Source organism: Lontra canadensis, unplaced genomic scaffold (assembly GCF_010015895.1).
Source record: "Lontra canadensis isolate GAN:19392208 unplaced genomic scaffold, GSC_riverotter_1.0 scaffold14, whole genome shotgun sequence".
In the NCBI taxonomy this organism is placed as follows: domain Eukaryota; kingdom Metazoa; phylum Chordata; class Mammalia; order Carnivora; family Mustelidae; genus Lontra; species Lontra canadensis.
Genome location: NW_022631008.1, coordinates 26,322,622 through 26,339,930, shown reverse-complemented (window position 1 = coordinate 26,339,930; position 17,309 = coordinate 26,322,622). Strand labels below are relative to the sequence as shown.

At 35.5% G+C, this 17,309-nt stretch overlaps 1 protein-coding gene across 5 annotated transcripts in view; it reads left to right on the top strand.

Moving 5' to 3' along the window:
* The window catches only part of WASF1 (WASP family member 1), a 60,247-nt gene that overhangs the window by 14,697 nt on the left and 28,241 nt on the right, over positions 1–17,309 (top strand). Inside the window, exon 1 of one of the 5 annotated variants that reach the window (XM_032858308.1) lies at positions 9,243–9,319. The exons of the other annotated variants lie outside the window; for them this stretch is intronic. The gene's annotated coding sequence lies outside the window, so the exon portion shown is untranslated. Of the gene's footprint in view, positions 1–9,242; positions 9,320–17,309 lie in introns of those variants that run through there. 5 annotated transcript variants of the gene reach the window in all.

Genomic DNA, 17,309 nt, shown 5'->3' with positions numbered 1-17,309 from the left:
TCCTACCTCTCCCTACACCTTCCACCAACCTCACCAACCCCACCAAACCTAACCTTCACCCTTGGCAACTGCTAATCTACTTTCTGTCACTATAAGTTAGCTTGCATTTTTCTTGAACTTTATATGAATGGAATAATGTAGTGTATAGTCTTTTCTTTGGCTCCTTTTGCTCAACATAATGATTTTAAAATTCACACAAGTTGTATCATCCATAATTAGTTCTTTTTTTTTTTTAAAGATTTTATTTATTTGACAGAGATCACAAGTAGGCAGAGGCAGGCAGAGAGAGGGGGAAGCAGGCTCCCTGCTGAGCAGAGAGCCCAGTGTGGGGCTCCATCCCAAGACCCTGAGACCATGACCTGAGCCGAAGGCAGAGGCTTAATCTGAGCCACCCAGGCACCCCCATAATTAGTTCATTTTATTACTGAATGCTATTTTATTGTATAAACACTATTTCAGTGAATAACAGTTTGCTATTCATTCATCTGTTGATGGACATTTGGGTTGTTTTCAGGTTTTGGCTACAAATACAGCTGCTATGACCATTCATGTAGAAGTCATTATTTGGACATGTGCTTTAATTTTTCCTGAGTAAATGAATAGAAGTGGAATGGCTGGGTTATATAGTAGGCATTTCTTTATAAGAAAGTCCCAAAGTGTTTTTCCAAGTGATTGTGCCGTTTTATATTTATCTATTTATTTTCTTGGATTTTAGATTTGAGAGAGAGAGAGAGAGAGCAAGCACAAGTCAGGGAGAAGGGCAGGGGCAGAGGCAGAGGGAGAAGCAGACACCCTGCTGAGTGCAGAGCCCCGTGCAGGCTGATCCCAGGACCCTGAAATCATGATCTGAGCCGAAGTCAGAGGCTTAATCAGCGGAACCACCCAGGTCCCCAACTGTGCCGTTTTTCTACAAGCAATTTATGAGTTCAGTTGCTCTACATCCTTACCATTCTGCTTTTAGCCATCTTAATACGTTTGTAGTGGTATCTCATTGTGGCTTGAATTTGCATTTCCCTAATGACTAATGATCTTGATCCATCTTTTCATGTGTCATCTGTATGTTTTCTTTTGTAAATTATGTGTTCAAATCTTTGGTTATTTATTTATTGGGTTGTTTTCTAATTGAATGTGCAGAGATTTTTATTCTGAATGCATGTACTTCATCAGATCAGTGATTTGCAAATATTTTCTCTTAATCTGTGCATTGTTTTTCCATTCTCTTAACAGTATCTTTCAAAGAGCAGAAGTTCTTAATTTTGATGGATTCTAGTTTACTAGTGATTCATTTTATAGATTGTGCTTTTGGTGTTATATGTAGGAAATCTTTACCTAACCTAAGGTCACAAAGATTTTGTTTTTTTTCTAAGAAGTTTTATCATTTTATATTCTACATTTAGGTCTGCAACCCATTTGTGTATGGTGTGAGGTAAAGATAAAAGTTTTTTTTGATGGAAAAATTAATTGAGCATATATATATATATATATATATATATATGGGGCTATTTTTATAATAAGTATGAAGTCCAGTAGTATAAATTCTTCGCTAGTATTTTCTTTTTTCAATGGGCTATGTAAGTTACTTGTTTCTTCTCGAGTGAGTTTTAGTAGTTGTTTCAAGGAATTTTTTCATTTCACTGAAGATGTTGAATTTATTAGGATAGGTTGTTTATAACATTCCCTAACTATTCTTTTTAAAAAAATATTTATAATTTTTTTTTAAGATTTTATTTATTTATTTGACAGAGATCACAGAGAAGCGGCAGAGAGAGAGGAGGAAGCAGGCTCCCCGCTGAGCAGAGAGCCCGATGCGGAGCTCGATTCCAGCACTCTGGGATCATGACCTGAGCCGAAGGCAGAGGCTTTAACCCACTGAGCCACCCAGGCGCCCCTAAAAAAATATTTATTTAAGTAATCTTGATTTACACTTGAGTGGGTGGGGCTTGAACTCATGACCCTGATGAGATAAAGGGTTGCATGTTCTTGGGACTGAGCCGGTCAGACGCCCCTCCTTAACTATTCTTTAATATCTATAGAATCTCTGTAGTTATATATGATATAGTTATCACACTGCTCATTCCGGATATTGGCAATTTGTATCTTTTTTTTTTTTTTCTTCCCTGATCAGTCTGGCTAATTGTCAGTTTTACTGATGTTCTCAAAGAACCAGCTTGTGGTTTCATTTTTTTTTCTTCCATTGTTTTTCTGTTTCTGTTCCATTGATTTCTGCTCTCATCTTTGTTATTTCCTCTCTTCTGTTTATTTTGAGGTTAATTTACTCTATTTTTTCTAGTTTCTTGAGATGAATGTAGTTGAGGCCTTTCATTTGAGACTTCTTTGCTAATATAGACACTTGAGTGCTAAATTCCCCCTGTGTGCACTATTTTAGTTTCTTCCTTCAAATTTTAATATGTGGTTTCCATTTTCAGTTAGTTCAAAATAACTTTTTTCATTTTATTTCTTCTTTGATTTGGGATTATGTAGAAATATGTTTTCTAGTTTCCACATATTTTTTTATTTTCCAGGTATCTTTCTGTTACTGATTTCTAATCAGACTGGTCAGAAAACACATTTTGTAGGACTTGAATCCTTAAAAATTATTCTTACATGTTTTACATTACAGAATATGGTCTCTCTTGGTAAATGGTACTTGTACATTTGAAGGAACATGTATCTGCTGTTTTGAAATAGGACATTCTATAAAGTTCAAGTAGGTTGGGGTACCTGGATGGCTCAGTTGGTTAAGCATCTGTTTTCCACTCAGGTCATGATCCTGGGGTCCTGGGATGGAGCCCCCCTCAGTCTCCCTTTCTTTCTGCCCCGCCCACCTGCTTGTGCTCTTTCTCTCACATGCTCTCTCTCTAAAATAAATATTATAAAAATTTCAATTAGGTCTAGTTGGTTGATGGTGTTCTTCAACCTCTATATTCTTATTTTCTGTCTACTTGTTTTATCAGTTATTGAAAAAGATGTTGACATTTCTGACTACAGCTGTGCACTTTTTTTCCTTGAAGTTCTATTTTTGCTGTACTTTAAGGCTATTTTTATTAATTTTTAAAGATTTTATTTATTTGAGAGAGAGAGAGCAGGGGGAGGAGCAGGAGAGAGACAAACAGACTCCACACCAAATGCAGAACTGAATGTGGGGCCCGATCCCATCCCGAGACCATGAGGGTTGCTAAAACCAAGTTGGATGTGCAACCGACTGAGCCACCAGGTGCCTCCAAAGTTGCATAAATATTTTAGATTTGTGTGTCTTTTTGATGAATTGATTTTTATTATTACAAATGATCCTCTTTATTTCTAGTAATATTATTTGACTTTTCGTCTGATGTTAATGTAGTTGCTCCAGCTTTTTATTCATTAGCATTAGCATGAAATGTCATCCTCCATTCTTTTACTTTTATTTAACCTATCGGTACCTTCGTATTTAAAGCAGATTTCTTGTAAACGGTATATGGATGGGCCTTACTCTTTTTTAATCCAGTCTCACAATCTCTACCTTTTTATTGGCATGTTCAGATAATCTATGGGTAATGTGATTATTGATATAATAGAGTTTAAATCTATCATTTTGTTATTTGTTTTCTTGCTGTCTTGACTCTTCATCAATCCTATATATCTCCTTGTTTGTCTTTTCTTAGATTGAGTAGTTTTGGGTTTTGTTTTTTTTTTTTACTGCTTCCTTAATGATTCCATTTTGTCTCCTTTGTTGGCTTAATAGTTATCAACTCCTGTGATATTTTAGTGTTTGTTTTATAGTTTATAGTATACATTTCTAACTTACTGTTTTGTCAGGTGGAATGGTGAGTTTTTCACAAATTAATTTATCCAGTTTTCAGGTTAACATTATGTCATTTTGCATTCATATTCCTTTAAGTTTTGAAGTCATAGCTACCTGATTCAAATCCTAGCCATGCTACTTCCTCATTGTAGGATTACTTATACTTTCTGTGTCTTAATCTTCTCATCTATAAAGTGGAGTTAAATTCTTTCATACTCTTTTGTGAGATAGAAAGCATTTAGAATAGTACCTGACATGCAGCACTAGAATTGGTAGCTACTTTTACTAAAAATCATGTTGATGAAACTGTCTTGGGAATTTTAGTTATCTTATCCTGCTTCTCAACCACCCTACTTAAGATACTTAGGACTTCTTCAGATTAGTCACTGGTCTGCTACTCTTCTCCTTTTTCCATTTTGAATCAATCCTGCCAAATTAATCTTTCTCCAGGGTAATACCAATCATATCATGTCATTTCTCTGTTCAGAATATTTCTAACTAACTACTCACTCTCTCCAGGATTAAGGACAAACTCTTCATCCTGACAAGCAACATAACCTATTGTATCTGTACTTCAACTTTCTTTAATTACTCTTTTAATTTAACTTGATACAGTTTAGTCAAACTGCAATTCTCTTTCTTCCTTCAGTGTGTACTGTATGGGCGATTCTTGAACAACATGGGTTTTGAACTGCATAGGTTCACTTATATATGTATTTTTTTTTTACAGTATACTGTAAATATGTTTTCTCTTTCTAATGATTTTTTCATTTTTTTCTCTAGCTTACACTAAGAATACAGTATATGATACATAATAACATACAATGTATGTGTTAATCGACTATATTTTGGTAAGGCATCTGGTCAACAATAGAATATTAATGGTTAAGTTTGGAGTAGTTAAACATTACAGGTGGGTTTTCGACAGTACAGGGGCTTAGCACCTCTAACCTCTGCATTTTTCAAGGGTAGTTTTCTCTGAATTTGCTGTTTTGGGGAGCAATTATGTCTGAAAATTACCTTTTGTAAGGTTTTCCTGTGTTCATTTGTCACAGTCCTTTCCATCTTTTTTTTTTTTTAAGATTTTATTTATTTATTTGACAGAGAGAGATCACAAGTAGGCAGAGAGGCAGGCAGAGAGAGAGAAAGGGAAGCAGGCTTCCTGCTGAGCAGAGAGCCCGATGTGGGACTCGATCCCAGGACCCTGAGATCATGACCTGAGCCGAAGGCAGTGGCTCAACCCACTGAGCCACCCAGGCGCCCCTAGTCCTTTGCATCTTTGAAGGCTCTCATCAAATGCTATCTATTTCATGAAGCTTTTAATGGTTGTGGTCTCTCTGTTCATTATGTTTTTACAATTATCCTGTGCTTTTCTTTTATCACTGCCCTTACGTTCCCTTGTACAGGCCCCAAATTCCTTATCTGTATTTCTGAAGTCCAAAAGACTCTGAAGGCTGGGAGTATTTTTTTTTTTTTTTAACTTACTTGGTGGCTGTGGTGTACAGGGTAACGCACCCTCAAAGATGTCTGCGTCCTAATCCCTGGAGCCTGTGACTGTGCTGCCTTACTTGACAAAAGGGACTTTGCAGAGGTGATTTAATTAAGAATCTTAGAATGGGGAGATTAGCCTGGATTATTAAGACAGGCTCAATATAATCAGGGAAAGAAAGAAGCAAGAGAGTCAGAGAAGGAGATGTGATAGCAGAAGCCGAGGTCAGTGTGATGAGATAACTGCTCTGAAGATGAAAGAAGGCCAGGATCCAAGGAACACTGACAGCCTTTAGAGACTGGAAGGGACAAAGAACAGATTCTCTCATAGATTTTCTAGAAAGAACCCAGCCCTGTAGACATCTTGGCTTTAGCTCAGGGAGATGTCTGACTTCCAAAACTGTAAGATAGTAAATTTGTATTGTTGAAGCCACTAAGTTTGTGGTAATTTGTTATAGCAGCAGTTAGAAACATACAGTGATAAAACCTTACCTGAACTGATGTGAGGCTATTTGTAGTCTTCATTTATACCAGTTAATATAAATGTTCATACATTTTATTATATAAACAATAAAGTTTGATCATATGGTACTGACCTAAACCTTGCTGAGAGGTTAATAGGAGTATATATATTGTATTACCTTTCTAAAATTTGAGAAATTCTAAATTCTGAAACACATTAGTCCACAAGGGTTTCAGAAAAAGAGTTTGTGGATCTAGAGTCATTTACACTAAATGACCTCTCTTTTTCAACTACAAGGTTATAAGCTATGTGAGGGCAGAAACTGAGACTTATTACTCATCTCTGTCTGTCAGTTTAATGATTTACAGGTAAAGTTTGAAAAAATATATTGAATTGACCATAAGTTTCTATATACACTAAAAATGTGGGAGACTTGGGAACTGCGCAGATCATCTCAGATCCTAGTAAGGGAGATAAGACCTATGTTGGCCCATGATGAGGAACCATAATGTAAGTGACATACAAATAGTAAAGGACTGAAATAATCTGTGGAAGTCCGACCAAAGAGGTGACATTTAGCCATAACAGTGACTATTATTTGTATAGCACCTACTGTACTAAGCTCTTTATGTGTATCATTATTATTATTTTAATTGAAGTAGAGTTGACACACCATGTTACATTAGTTTCAGGCGAACAACAGCAATTCAGCAACTCTGTACATTATGCTTACCCACAAGTGTAGTTACCATCTGTTACCATCCGATGTTATTACAATATGACCTACATTGACTATATTCCCTAGTTCTATGATTTATTCACTTATAATTGGAAGCCTGTAAATCCCACAAAAATCTTGTAAAACAGATGCTCAGAGATGTTAAATAGCTCTCAGTCTTAAAGGTGAGTAGATTAACATTGGGTTCGTTCATTGAGGAGGGAATGGCATGAACAAAAATCTGAAAATGAATAGGCACAGAATATATAGAATTAGATTCTCTTTCGGAGTGTATCTACTTAATACTGTAGTAAGTCTGAACTATGGTTATTTGTTGAATAAGATGTTAACTGTTCTCTGCTTCCTGGGATTTGAGATGATTTTTATTTTTAGGTATGTGAATATTTCCCAAATTTCCTTCAAGAAACGTATTGATTATATAAAAAGCAGAAGTAAATGTTCTTTCACAAAATTAAGAGATAGGTTTGTTGTTTCTGAATATATTTGGAACACTTTGTTTGATGCCAGCTACTATTTGAAAAAAATTTTTAAATTAATGACCTATTTAAATTTAGTTCATTATACTGATTTACATGCCATACAGATATGTTAGTCCCCTTTAAAATAACTGACCTTAGAAATTCTCTCTTTTCAACGGCCTGAAAACAACCATTATTTAAAAATCTGTTTCAACACAGTTACTGCTTTTTTACTAGAAACAGTGTGATCCTGTCTTTGGAACTACACTATGCTGTGTTTGGGAATTACTATATAAATTTCATTTCTGTATGTTTCAACAACCTCGTATTTAACCTGGTAAATGCTCTTATAGTGAAATAGGAAAAGTGGAAAGCCTATTGTGAAGTCACAAAGTCACACTAGCAGTGATATGATTATCCCTGTGTTTCTAAGTAGCAAGATGCTTATCCTAGATACTCCAGGCACATTGGAACTAGGTTTTATTTGCCAATTAATAATTTAGGTGATGGTAACAGGTACACATTTTTAGGTAATAAATTTTCTTTTCAGGTTGGGTGTTGACCCTGGAGACTTTCTCATTTTAATTCCCTGTGGTGAATTTAGTTTTGTCCCTTCTTTTACTCTCTGCTCTTGGAGAATAAACCAATATGGTGCCATACAGAAAGTAAACATTGCCTGTTTTTAAAATACTTATTGAATACTTACTATGTAACAAGCAGTATGCTAAGTATTGGGACAGTAATGAATGAAACATAGTTTCTACTCTAAGGGAGGACTTTATAGCCTAGTAGGAAAAATACATTAAACAAGTAAATACACATTTATAAATTGAAAACATGCTATGAAGGAAATAAATAGGACACTATAATAGGATAACAAGGGGATCTATTTAAGAGGAATTAGGAAAGGCTTTCTGAGCCTTGAGAAATGAAAAGGAGCCAGCAATGCTAAGGGGAAACTGTGCATACAAAGGCCCTACAGTGGCAAAGAGTGTTGTGCCAGGAGAGAGTGTTTTATACAACCACTAGGATCTTGTAATCAGTTTCCAGACAAATAGGGATACAGTGGGGGGGGGGGACATTGAACCTGATTTCTAATTTTGATTCAGCTGTGTATAAATAAGTATTTTGGACTAGTTACTAGCTTCCTAAACTTCAATTTCCCTTCATGTAAAGTAGGAATAGCCTCTCTCTCCCCTAAGGACTTTGTAATGACTTAATATGATGGTTAAATACATAAAAACTTGTACATCTACATGTATATAGCATTTAGCAAAGTTCCTGACACAAAGTAAGAGTTTCATTTCTCTAAAAGACCTTAACATAATACCCAGTATGTAGGTCTGTGGTAGATCACAGAAATGACCAAATGAGCAGCTTGGCTTGGTATATCACCTATTTTTCTCATGAATGTTTCTTTTTTTCCAACTATACCCCATATATCTAATTTTGCATTACTGTATCCCTATTCCTTTGATAAAACCTTGGCCTATCCATTTGACTTTTGTACCTTGCTCCCTTTATTTCTTTATTTCTAGAATTCATGCCCCTTGTGAGGAACCTACAAGAAGAAATAGAGGCGTGCTAAGTCTTCTAGAATACTGTACCCAAACTTTACCATGCATCCTGATTACCTGGGGATCTTGTTAAAAAGCAGATTCTGATCAGAAGCTCCAGGGTGGGACTAAAATTCTATAGTTTACACGTTCCTGGGTGATGTTAATGTTACTGCTGCTAGTTTTAGGACCATACTTTGAATGAGCAATGCTATAGAAGGTCTAAGCCAGAAGGAAGTTGTTAAAAAAAAAAAAATTGCCTTAAAGGAGACTTAAATGATAATTTTTTAAAAGATTTTATTTACTTATTTGACAGACAGAGATCACAAGTAGGCAGAGAGGCAGGCAGAGAGAGAAGAGGAAGCAGGCTCCCTGCTAAGCAGAGAGCCAGATGCGGGGCTCGATCCCAGGACCCTGGGATCATGACCTGAGCCGGAGGCAGAGGCTTTAACCCACTGAGCCACCCAGGCGCTCCATTAAATGATAATTTTTAAAAAATAAAAGCTCCCTTGCTTTTTCCATCATGTGAAGACACAGTAAGAGTACAACCATCTATAGATTCTATAGATTAGGAAGGGGGGCTCTGATCAGACATCTTGGTCTCGGACAGCCTTGATCTGCATTGATATTAGACTTCTGAGTTTCCAGAACTCTGAGAAATAAATTTCTGTTGTTTATAAGCCGACCAGTATGTGTTATTTTTTTACAGAAGCTCAGATGGACTAAGACAGTAGTTTGAGTAAGAAGAGATGGAGAGGAAACAGACATCTAAGTAAAATATCTTCTTGGTTCCTAATGTGGCTAGAACCCTCTTACGACTTTTTGAAAATGGTGGTAAAGTATACGTAACAAAATTTATCATTTTAACCATTTTGAAAGTGTACAGTTGCATGGCATTACATACATTCACATTTTTTTATGACTTAAAATTTATTTTTTTAGAGCAGTTTTAGGATTACAGCAAAATTGAGCACAAAGTACAGAGACTTCCCACATTCGCCTTCAGGTCACATGTGTATCTCCTCCCCCGCTATCTAACTTCTTAACATCCTGCACCACAGTGGCACATTTGTTACAGTCAGTGAACCTACACGGACACATTGTTATGACTTGGAGTCCATAATTTACTTTAAGGTTCACTCTTGGTGTTATATATTCTGTAGATTTGACAAATGAATGATAACTTGTATCCACCATTTTAGTATGATACAGAATGCTCTAAAAATCCTCTGTGCTCTGCCTGTTCACCTCTGCTTTCCTCCCTAACCCTTGACAACCACTGATTTTTTTTTTTCCTTCAGCCTTTTCAGATTGGCTTCTTTCTCTTAGTAATACACATTTAGGTTTCCTCCATATCTCTTCATGCCTTGTTAGCTCATTTCTTTTTAGCATTAATATTCTATTTGGATATACCATGTCTGTCTAGCCACTCACCTATTGGAGGACAGCTTGGTTCCTTCCAAGTTTTGCAATTACGAATAAAGCTATAATTGCTATAAACATCTATGTGCAGGTTTTTATGTGGACTTAAGGTTTCAACTCATTGGATGTGATTGCTAGGTTATATGGTCAGGGTTTGTTTAGTTTTGTAAGAAACTGCCAAACTGTCACGCAGAGTGGCTGTATCAGTGTGCATCGTCTCCAACAAAGAGATTTCCTGTTCTTCCACATTCTCATCAGCATTTGGATTTTGTCATTGTTTCAGGTTTGGGCTGTTCTAATAGGTATGTAGTAGTATCTCATTTTAATTTGCACTTCTCTGTTGACTTCCGATGTTTTGCATCTTTGCATATGTTGATTTGCTATCTGTGTATCTTTTTTTGGAATTGTTTAGGTCTTTTGCCCAGTTTTTCACTAGTTTGCTTTCTTCTGTTGAGTTTTAACAGTTATCTGTATAGTTTGGATAACAGTCCTTTTTCAGTGTTTTGTGAGTATCTTCTCCCAGTCTATGGCTTGTCTTCTCGTTTTCTTGACAATGGCTTTCACAGAGCAGAAGTTTTTTAATTTTGTAAAGTCTAGTTTATTATTTTTTATGGATCTGGTGTTATATCTAAAAAGTTATTGCCAAACTCACAGGTATCTAGATTTTCTTCTGTGTTATCTTCTAGGAGTTTTATGGTTTTACATTTTACATATAGGTCTGCAACCCATTTGGAGTTAATTTTTGTGAAGGGTATAAAGTCTGTGTCTAGAGGTGCCCGGGTGGCTCAGTTGGTCAAGCATTTGCCTTTGGCTCAGGTCATAATCTCAGGGTCCTGGGACCAAGCACCATGTCAGGCTCCCTGCTCAGTGCAGAGCCTGCTTCTCCCTCTTCTCCTGGTTTGTGCTCTCTCGCTGTCTCTGTCTCTCTCAAATAAATGAATAAATAAAATCTTTTTTTAAAAAGGTTGTATTTACCTTTTTTTTTTAATGCATGAGGATGTTCAATTATTCCAGCATCATTTAGTGAAAGACTATCATTGCTCTATTGTATTGCTTCTACTCCTTTGTCAAAATCATGTATTTATGTGAATCTGTTTCTGGGTTCTTTGTTTGTTCCACTGATCTGTTTGTCTGTTCTGACATCAGTACCACACTGTCTTGATTACTGTAGCTTTATAGTAAATTTTGAAGTCAGATATTTCAGTTCTCTAACTTTGTTCTTCAGTATTGCATTGGTTTTTCTGGTTCTCTTGCCTTTCCGTGTAAACTTTATAATCAGTTTGTCAATAGTCATTAAGTAATGTGCTAAGTTTTTATTAGGATTTGCATTGAATCTAAAGATCAAGCTGGCAAGAAGTGATGTTTGACAGCATTGAGTCTTCCTATCGATGAGCATTGAAATTTTTCTCCATTTACTTAGTTCTTAGATTTTTTCAAAATCAGAATTTTGTAGTTCCTCCTACAGATCTTATGTGTATTTTGTTAGATTTATACCTAAGTATTTTGGGTTTTGGGGTGCTAATGTCAGTGTGCTTTTAATTTCACATTTTAATTGCTTATTGTTGATATATAGAAAAACAATTTGAGTTTTGTATATTAACCTTATATCCTGGAACCTTGCTATAATAGCTTATTATCTGGGAGGGTTTTTTTTGTTGATTCTTTTGTATTTTCTATGTAAACAGTTGTGTCATCTATGAATGAAGACAGTTTTATTTCTTCCTTCTCGATCGTATAATTTTTTCTTTTTTTGTCTTAATTGCATTAGCTAACACTTTCAGTATAAGGTAATGAGAGAGGACATCTTTTCCTTTGTCCTGATCTTGGCAGGAAAGCTTCTAGTTTCTTACCATTAAGTGTGATGTGAGCTATAGGTTTTATGTAGATGTTCTTTGTCAAGTTGAGCAAGTTACCTTCTGTTCCTAGTTTGCTGAGTTTATCATGAATGGGTACTGGATTTTGTCAAAAATTTTTTTCTGTATCTACTGATGTAATCAAGTGATTTTTCTTTAGCTTGTAGATGTGATGGATGTAGATGTGACGGATTACAGTAATTGTTTGGGGTTTTTTTTTTAGTAATTTATTTTTTTTAAAGAGTTTATTTATTTATTTGACAGAGATCACAAGTAGACAGAGAGAGAGGAGGAAGCAGAGAGACCAACGTGGGGCTCCATCCCAGGACCCTGAGACCATGACCTGAGCCGAAGGCAGAGGCTTAATCTGAGCCACCCAGGCGCCCCCATAATTAGTTCATTTTATTACTGAATGCTATTTTGTTGTATAAACACTATTCCAATGGATAACAGTTTGCTATTCATTCATCTGTTGATGGACATTTGGGTTGTTTTCAGATTTTGGCTACAAATACAGCTGCTATGACCATTCATGTAAAAGTCACTAATTGAATTTTGAATATTGAATCAGCCTTTTGTAACTGGAATGAATCCCACTTGGTTGTGGTGTATTTTTTATACATTGTTGAATTCACTTTGCTAATTTTATTAAGGATTTTTGCATCAGTGTTTATGAGAGATACTGGTATGTAGTTTTCTTGAAATGTTATTTTCTGCTTTTTGTTTTAGTGTAACACTGGCTTCATAAAGTTAGGGGGTAGTCACTGTACTTCTGTCTTTATTTTATGGCTTTTGAAGAAGAAATATGCTGTCTTCCTGGCAATATCTTAGTTTATATCTTGCTTTACATGAGAATACTATACAATGAAAAAAGCAAAAATGTGATTAGGTCAGAGTGGACTCTCACAGAAGAGTCATTGTGGAAAAAATAGGGGAAGTAAAGTAGAATTTATTTCCTATGTTCTAGGACCTGTCCCTAAAAAAGAAGAAAAATTTTCTTACATGTCTGATCATTCTTGATGTGTTGACATCACTTTTATTCTTCAAAAACATTTTGAATTAGTTTTCTGAAATATACTCACATAAGTTCCCTGTAATCACTTCAGATATGTCTATGAGACAGAATTCTGAATTTCACCACTTATTTTTATTCTTTCAGAATTGCCTAACAATAAACTCTGGATTTATTAAGTTCAGGTGGTGGTAATCAAGTCCCCTCATTGCATGTTTTGTTTTGGATCCCTTTTCTTTATTTGCTTTTAATTGCAAAAAAAATTAACTGAGGTCTTTCCATATGGGCTAGGTTCTTGCTAAAATGCGTCCTTACACTGTGGTTATGTTAAGGCTGTGCCATGGTTCTTCTGTAATATAGCCTATTCATAGAAGATAAGTAATATTGCTCATCATAGTAAATGAGAAATCTGGAATGCAGACATCTTTGTAATAGTGCATTGAAATGCATTAAATGTAATCTATATGATACTATAATTTATTAGGCATATAAACAACAGAATCAAAACACTGAAAAATATGTTGGAGGGGAAAAGTGGAATTTAGAAAGAAGGGACTTAAGTCTTTGCCTATCAACTCATCTTCTTTGCTATTATTCAACCAGTTTATAGACTCTCACTTCTTGAACATTTCTTCAGATACAGGAGAGGTCACAACTTCTCCTGAAATTTACTTTTGGAAGTCAAAAGGATCCCTCTCATTTTTCATTTCAGAAGTACCCTTAATTCTTCTCCCACCTCCCTCTCACCCCAGGTCCTTAAAATGAACTTAGGTGTATTACCCATGAAAAACAAAAATACATGGCCACACACAACCTTATACAAAATGCTCATAGTAACTTTTCTTGCAGTAACTTTAAACTGAAGATAATCCTAATGTCCATCAACAGATGAACAAACTATTTATCCATACAATGAAATATTATTCAATAAAATGAGTGGATTATTGATACATGGGACAACACTGATGAATATCAAAATAATTAGGCTGAATGAAAAGGCAGGCAAAAAAAACTTTATAGTTCCATTTTTATAGACTTCTACAACAAGCAAATAAATCTAGTGACAGAAGGGAAGTCAGCGATTGCTTGTGGATATGGGTAGAGGGAAGTATTACAAAGGGACACAAAATTAAAGGGGTGACTGGTGATTTCACAGTGTTAAACTGTGTTAAAACTGTTTTAAAACTGATCAAACTGTATACTTTATGTACAGTGTATTAGTTTTCTGTTGCTGCTTAATGAATTACCAGAAATTTAGCAGATTAAAACAACCACTATTATCTAACAGTTTCATAGGTCAGAAATCTGGCTGGGCATGTCTATTTTTCTGCTTAGGGTGTCTCACAAGGCCAAAATCAGGGTGTAAATTGAATTATGTTCCTTTCTGGAGACTTTGGGGAGAAACATCAGTTTAATTTAAGCTCATTGAGGTTGTCAGAATCCATTTCCTGCCGTTATAGAGTTCAGGTTCCTGTTTTATTCCTGCCTGTCAGGTCGCTCTTAGCTCCTGGAGGCCACACTCAGGTCCTTTCAAGTGGCCCCCTCCCTCTTCAAGCTAGCCATGGCACAGTGAATCTCCTTCATGCTTTGAATCAGACTTCCTCTTCTGCTATCAGTTGGAAAAAACTCTGCTTTTAAAGGGCTCATGCGATTAGAGTAAGCCCACAACATTTAATCTCCCTATACTAAGTTAGCTGATTAATGGCTATAATTACATCTTCAAAATCTCTCTTAACATGCAATGTAACAATCATAGAAGTAGCACTAGGGGCAGATTTGGGGGCCATCGTAGAGTTCTGTCTACTACATGTAGTATATCAAGCCTCAGTTATACCTCATTAAAGTTTATATATTTTTTCCTAAAAATAGGACAAAAGACCAAAAGTAATAGTAATGATAGTAATAATAAATAATTGCAAATGGATGATTGTGAGACTCAAATAGAATGCAGATTGATTATTCTCCTTGATTTGATTCAGCATAGCATTTCTATGTCCAAGTCGGGATAACTAAAAGGTTAATAATATTTGTATTCTCTCACCTGTCAAGAGAGAAAACACTACAAAAGTGAGGATGTAACTAAGAATTGAATATGATAGAAGAGGTGATTTTGTAAGTTTCACAAGTTCTTGACTCAAAATTGTGATTAATATTGTCACTCAATGTATGTCTATAAATATAAATTTAATATTTTAAAACCTCAATTTTTAATTAAATTCATATAATAGATGACTTAGTGTAGCTTTGTGCATTTTGTTGATCTTGTTATTAGTTAGACCAATCATAAAATTCTTGAGTTTACAGAAATCCTTACAGAATGTAGGGAATAGTGTTTCTGTAGCATGGAGAGGTTTTATGTATTGATTGTTTACTTCACAGAAAAGATTTAATCAAGAATAATACATTTAATATTTTATTATAATAATTAATGGCAAAAGACTTTAGATATTAAAATCTTTGATAGATTAGATGAAACTTCAGAATAAAATGTGGTTAGTCTTGCTTGGGTCATCAAATTATTAAAGTTTAGGGGCACCTGGGTGTCTCAGTTGAGCATCCAACTCTTGGTTTTGGCTCAGATCATGGTATCTTGGGTTGCAGGATGGAGGCTAGTGTCAGGCTCCACACTCAGCAGGGAGTCTGCTTGAAGATTTTCTCCCCCAACTTGCCCTCCACTCACTTTCTCTCTCTCTAAAATAAATAAATCTTTAAAAAATTATTAGTGTATAATACCAAGTGTTAGCAGGGATGTCAAATTGCTGGAATTATGATAAATTGCTGGTGGGGGTATAAATTGGTTCAAACACTTTGGGAAACCATTTAGCGATACTTACTAAAGCTGTACATACATATGTATATATATATACCACATATTTGATCCACTGGTTTACTGCCTCATCCTTTCACATTTAGTCCAGAAGAAACAGTAAAATCTCTTTAAAATTCTCTAAAATCGAATGTTTGTGATCTTTTACTCCTTAAGAAGAATCATGTGTTCTTCCTTAAATATCCAAAAGTTCAAAATCTACAATTTGATGGCATTTTTTATCTTGTGTTTCCATCTCCATGTACATTTCAGTCAAGTTTCCTTATATTTCTTTCCTTATGCTTGACTTAACCTATCTTCTTACCATTTTATCCATTTTGGGCTTCAGTGCTATCCAACAGACCTTTCTGCAGTAATGGTGTAATGTTCTGTAGCTGTGTTGTCATATGTGGCTAGTGGATTGAAGAACTGATTTTTAAATTATTTATTTATTTTTAAGTTAGCTACATGGGGTTAGCAGTGAAATATAGTACACAGGTCTATTATCACTATTGTCTTGCCTTAACCTCTTTAGCTTGTTTTGATTTCATTCTCTTTGATCACCCAATAATGTGTTTTATCCTACTTTTAAACCTTAGTCATCCATATGTTCAATTTTAATACTTTTAAGTTTTTGGCATATATCATTGATTCCTCATTATCTTGTAAGCTTTTGGGTGGTAAGGTATTTTACTTCTTTTGTATCTCTTTTGCCACCAAATTTTGATCATCATACATAATGTGGGAAGTAATTATTTAAGGAGGTAGTCATCTGAGAATTGGGGAACTTCAAAATAACCACTGGAAAAATTTTAAGGTATTGTGAAATTTGGGAAACTGTTTTCTCAAGAATATAAAATGGATTTAAAAAAATTTTTTTAAGATTTTATTTATTTATTTGACAGATACAGATCACAAGTAGGCAGAGAGGCAGGCAGAAAGAGAGAGGAGGAAGCAGGCTCCCTGCTGAGCAGAGAGCCAGATGTGGGGCTCGATCCCAGGACCCTGGGATCATGACCCAAGCCGAAGGCAGAGGCTTTAACCCACTGAGCCATCCAGGTGCCCCTATAAAATGGATTTTAAAAATGCATTTTAAAAATGGATTTTATAGGAGAAGGAAAGAAAAAGAAATTGGAGGGGGAGACAAAGCATGAGAGACTGTGGATTCTGAGAAATAGGGTTTTGGAAGGGAGGGTGGGGGGGATGCATGAGCCTAGTGGTGGGTATTAAGGAGCACACATATTGCAGGGAGCACTGGGTGTGGTCCATAAACAATCTTGGAACACTGAAAAAATAAAATAAAATAAAATTGAAAAAATAAATAGGGTCCCCTGGGTGGCTCAGTGGGTTAAAATAAAGCCTCTGCCTTCGGCACAGGTTGTGATCTCAGGGTCCTGGGATCGAGCCCCGCGTTGGGCTCTCTGCTCCGTGGAGAGCCTGCTTCCTCCTCCCGTCTCCCTCTGCCTGCCTCTCTGCCTACTTGTGATCTCTATCTGTCAAATAAATAAATAAAATCTTTAAAATAAATAAACATGGATTTTAAAATGCATTTTAAAACAGATTAAGAGAAGAAGAGTAGGTTAAAAATCTGGAAACCAGATAATCATAGCCTGCTGCCAATTTTGTTGATAACTCAGACAAGTTTCTTAACTGTTTCAGGTAAATTTGTTCATCTACAAAAATGAAAGATGAATTTCTTGGCTTCCAATATATGTTCCAGCTTATGAGTCT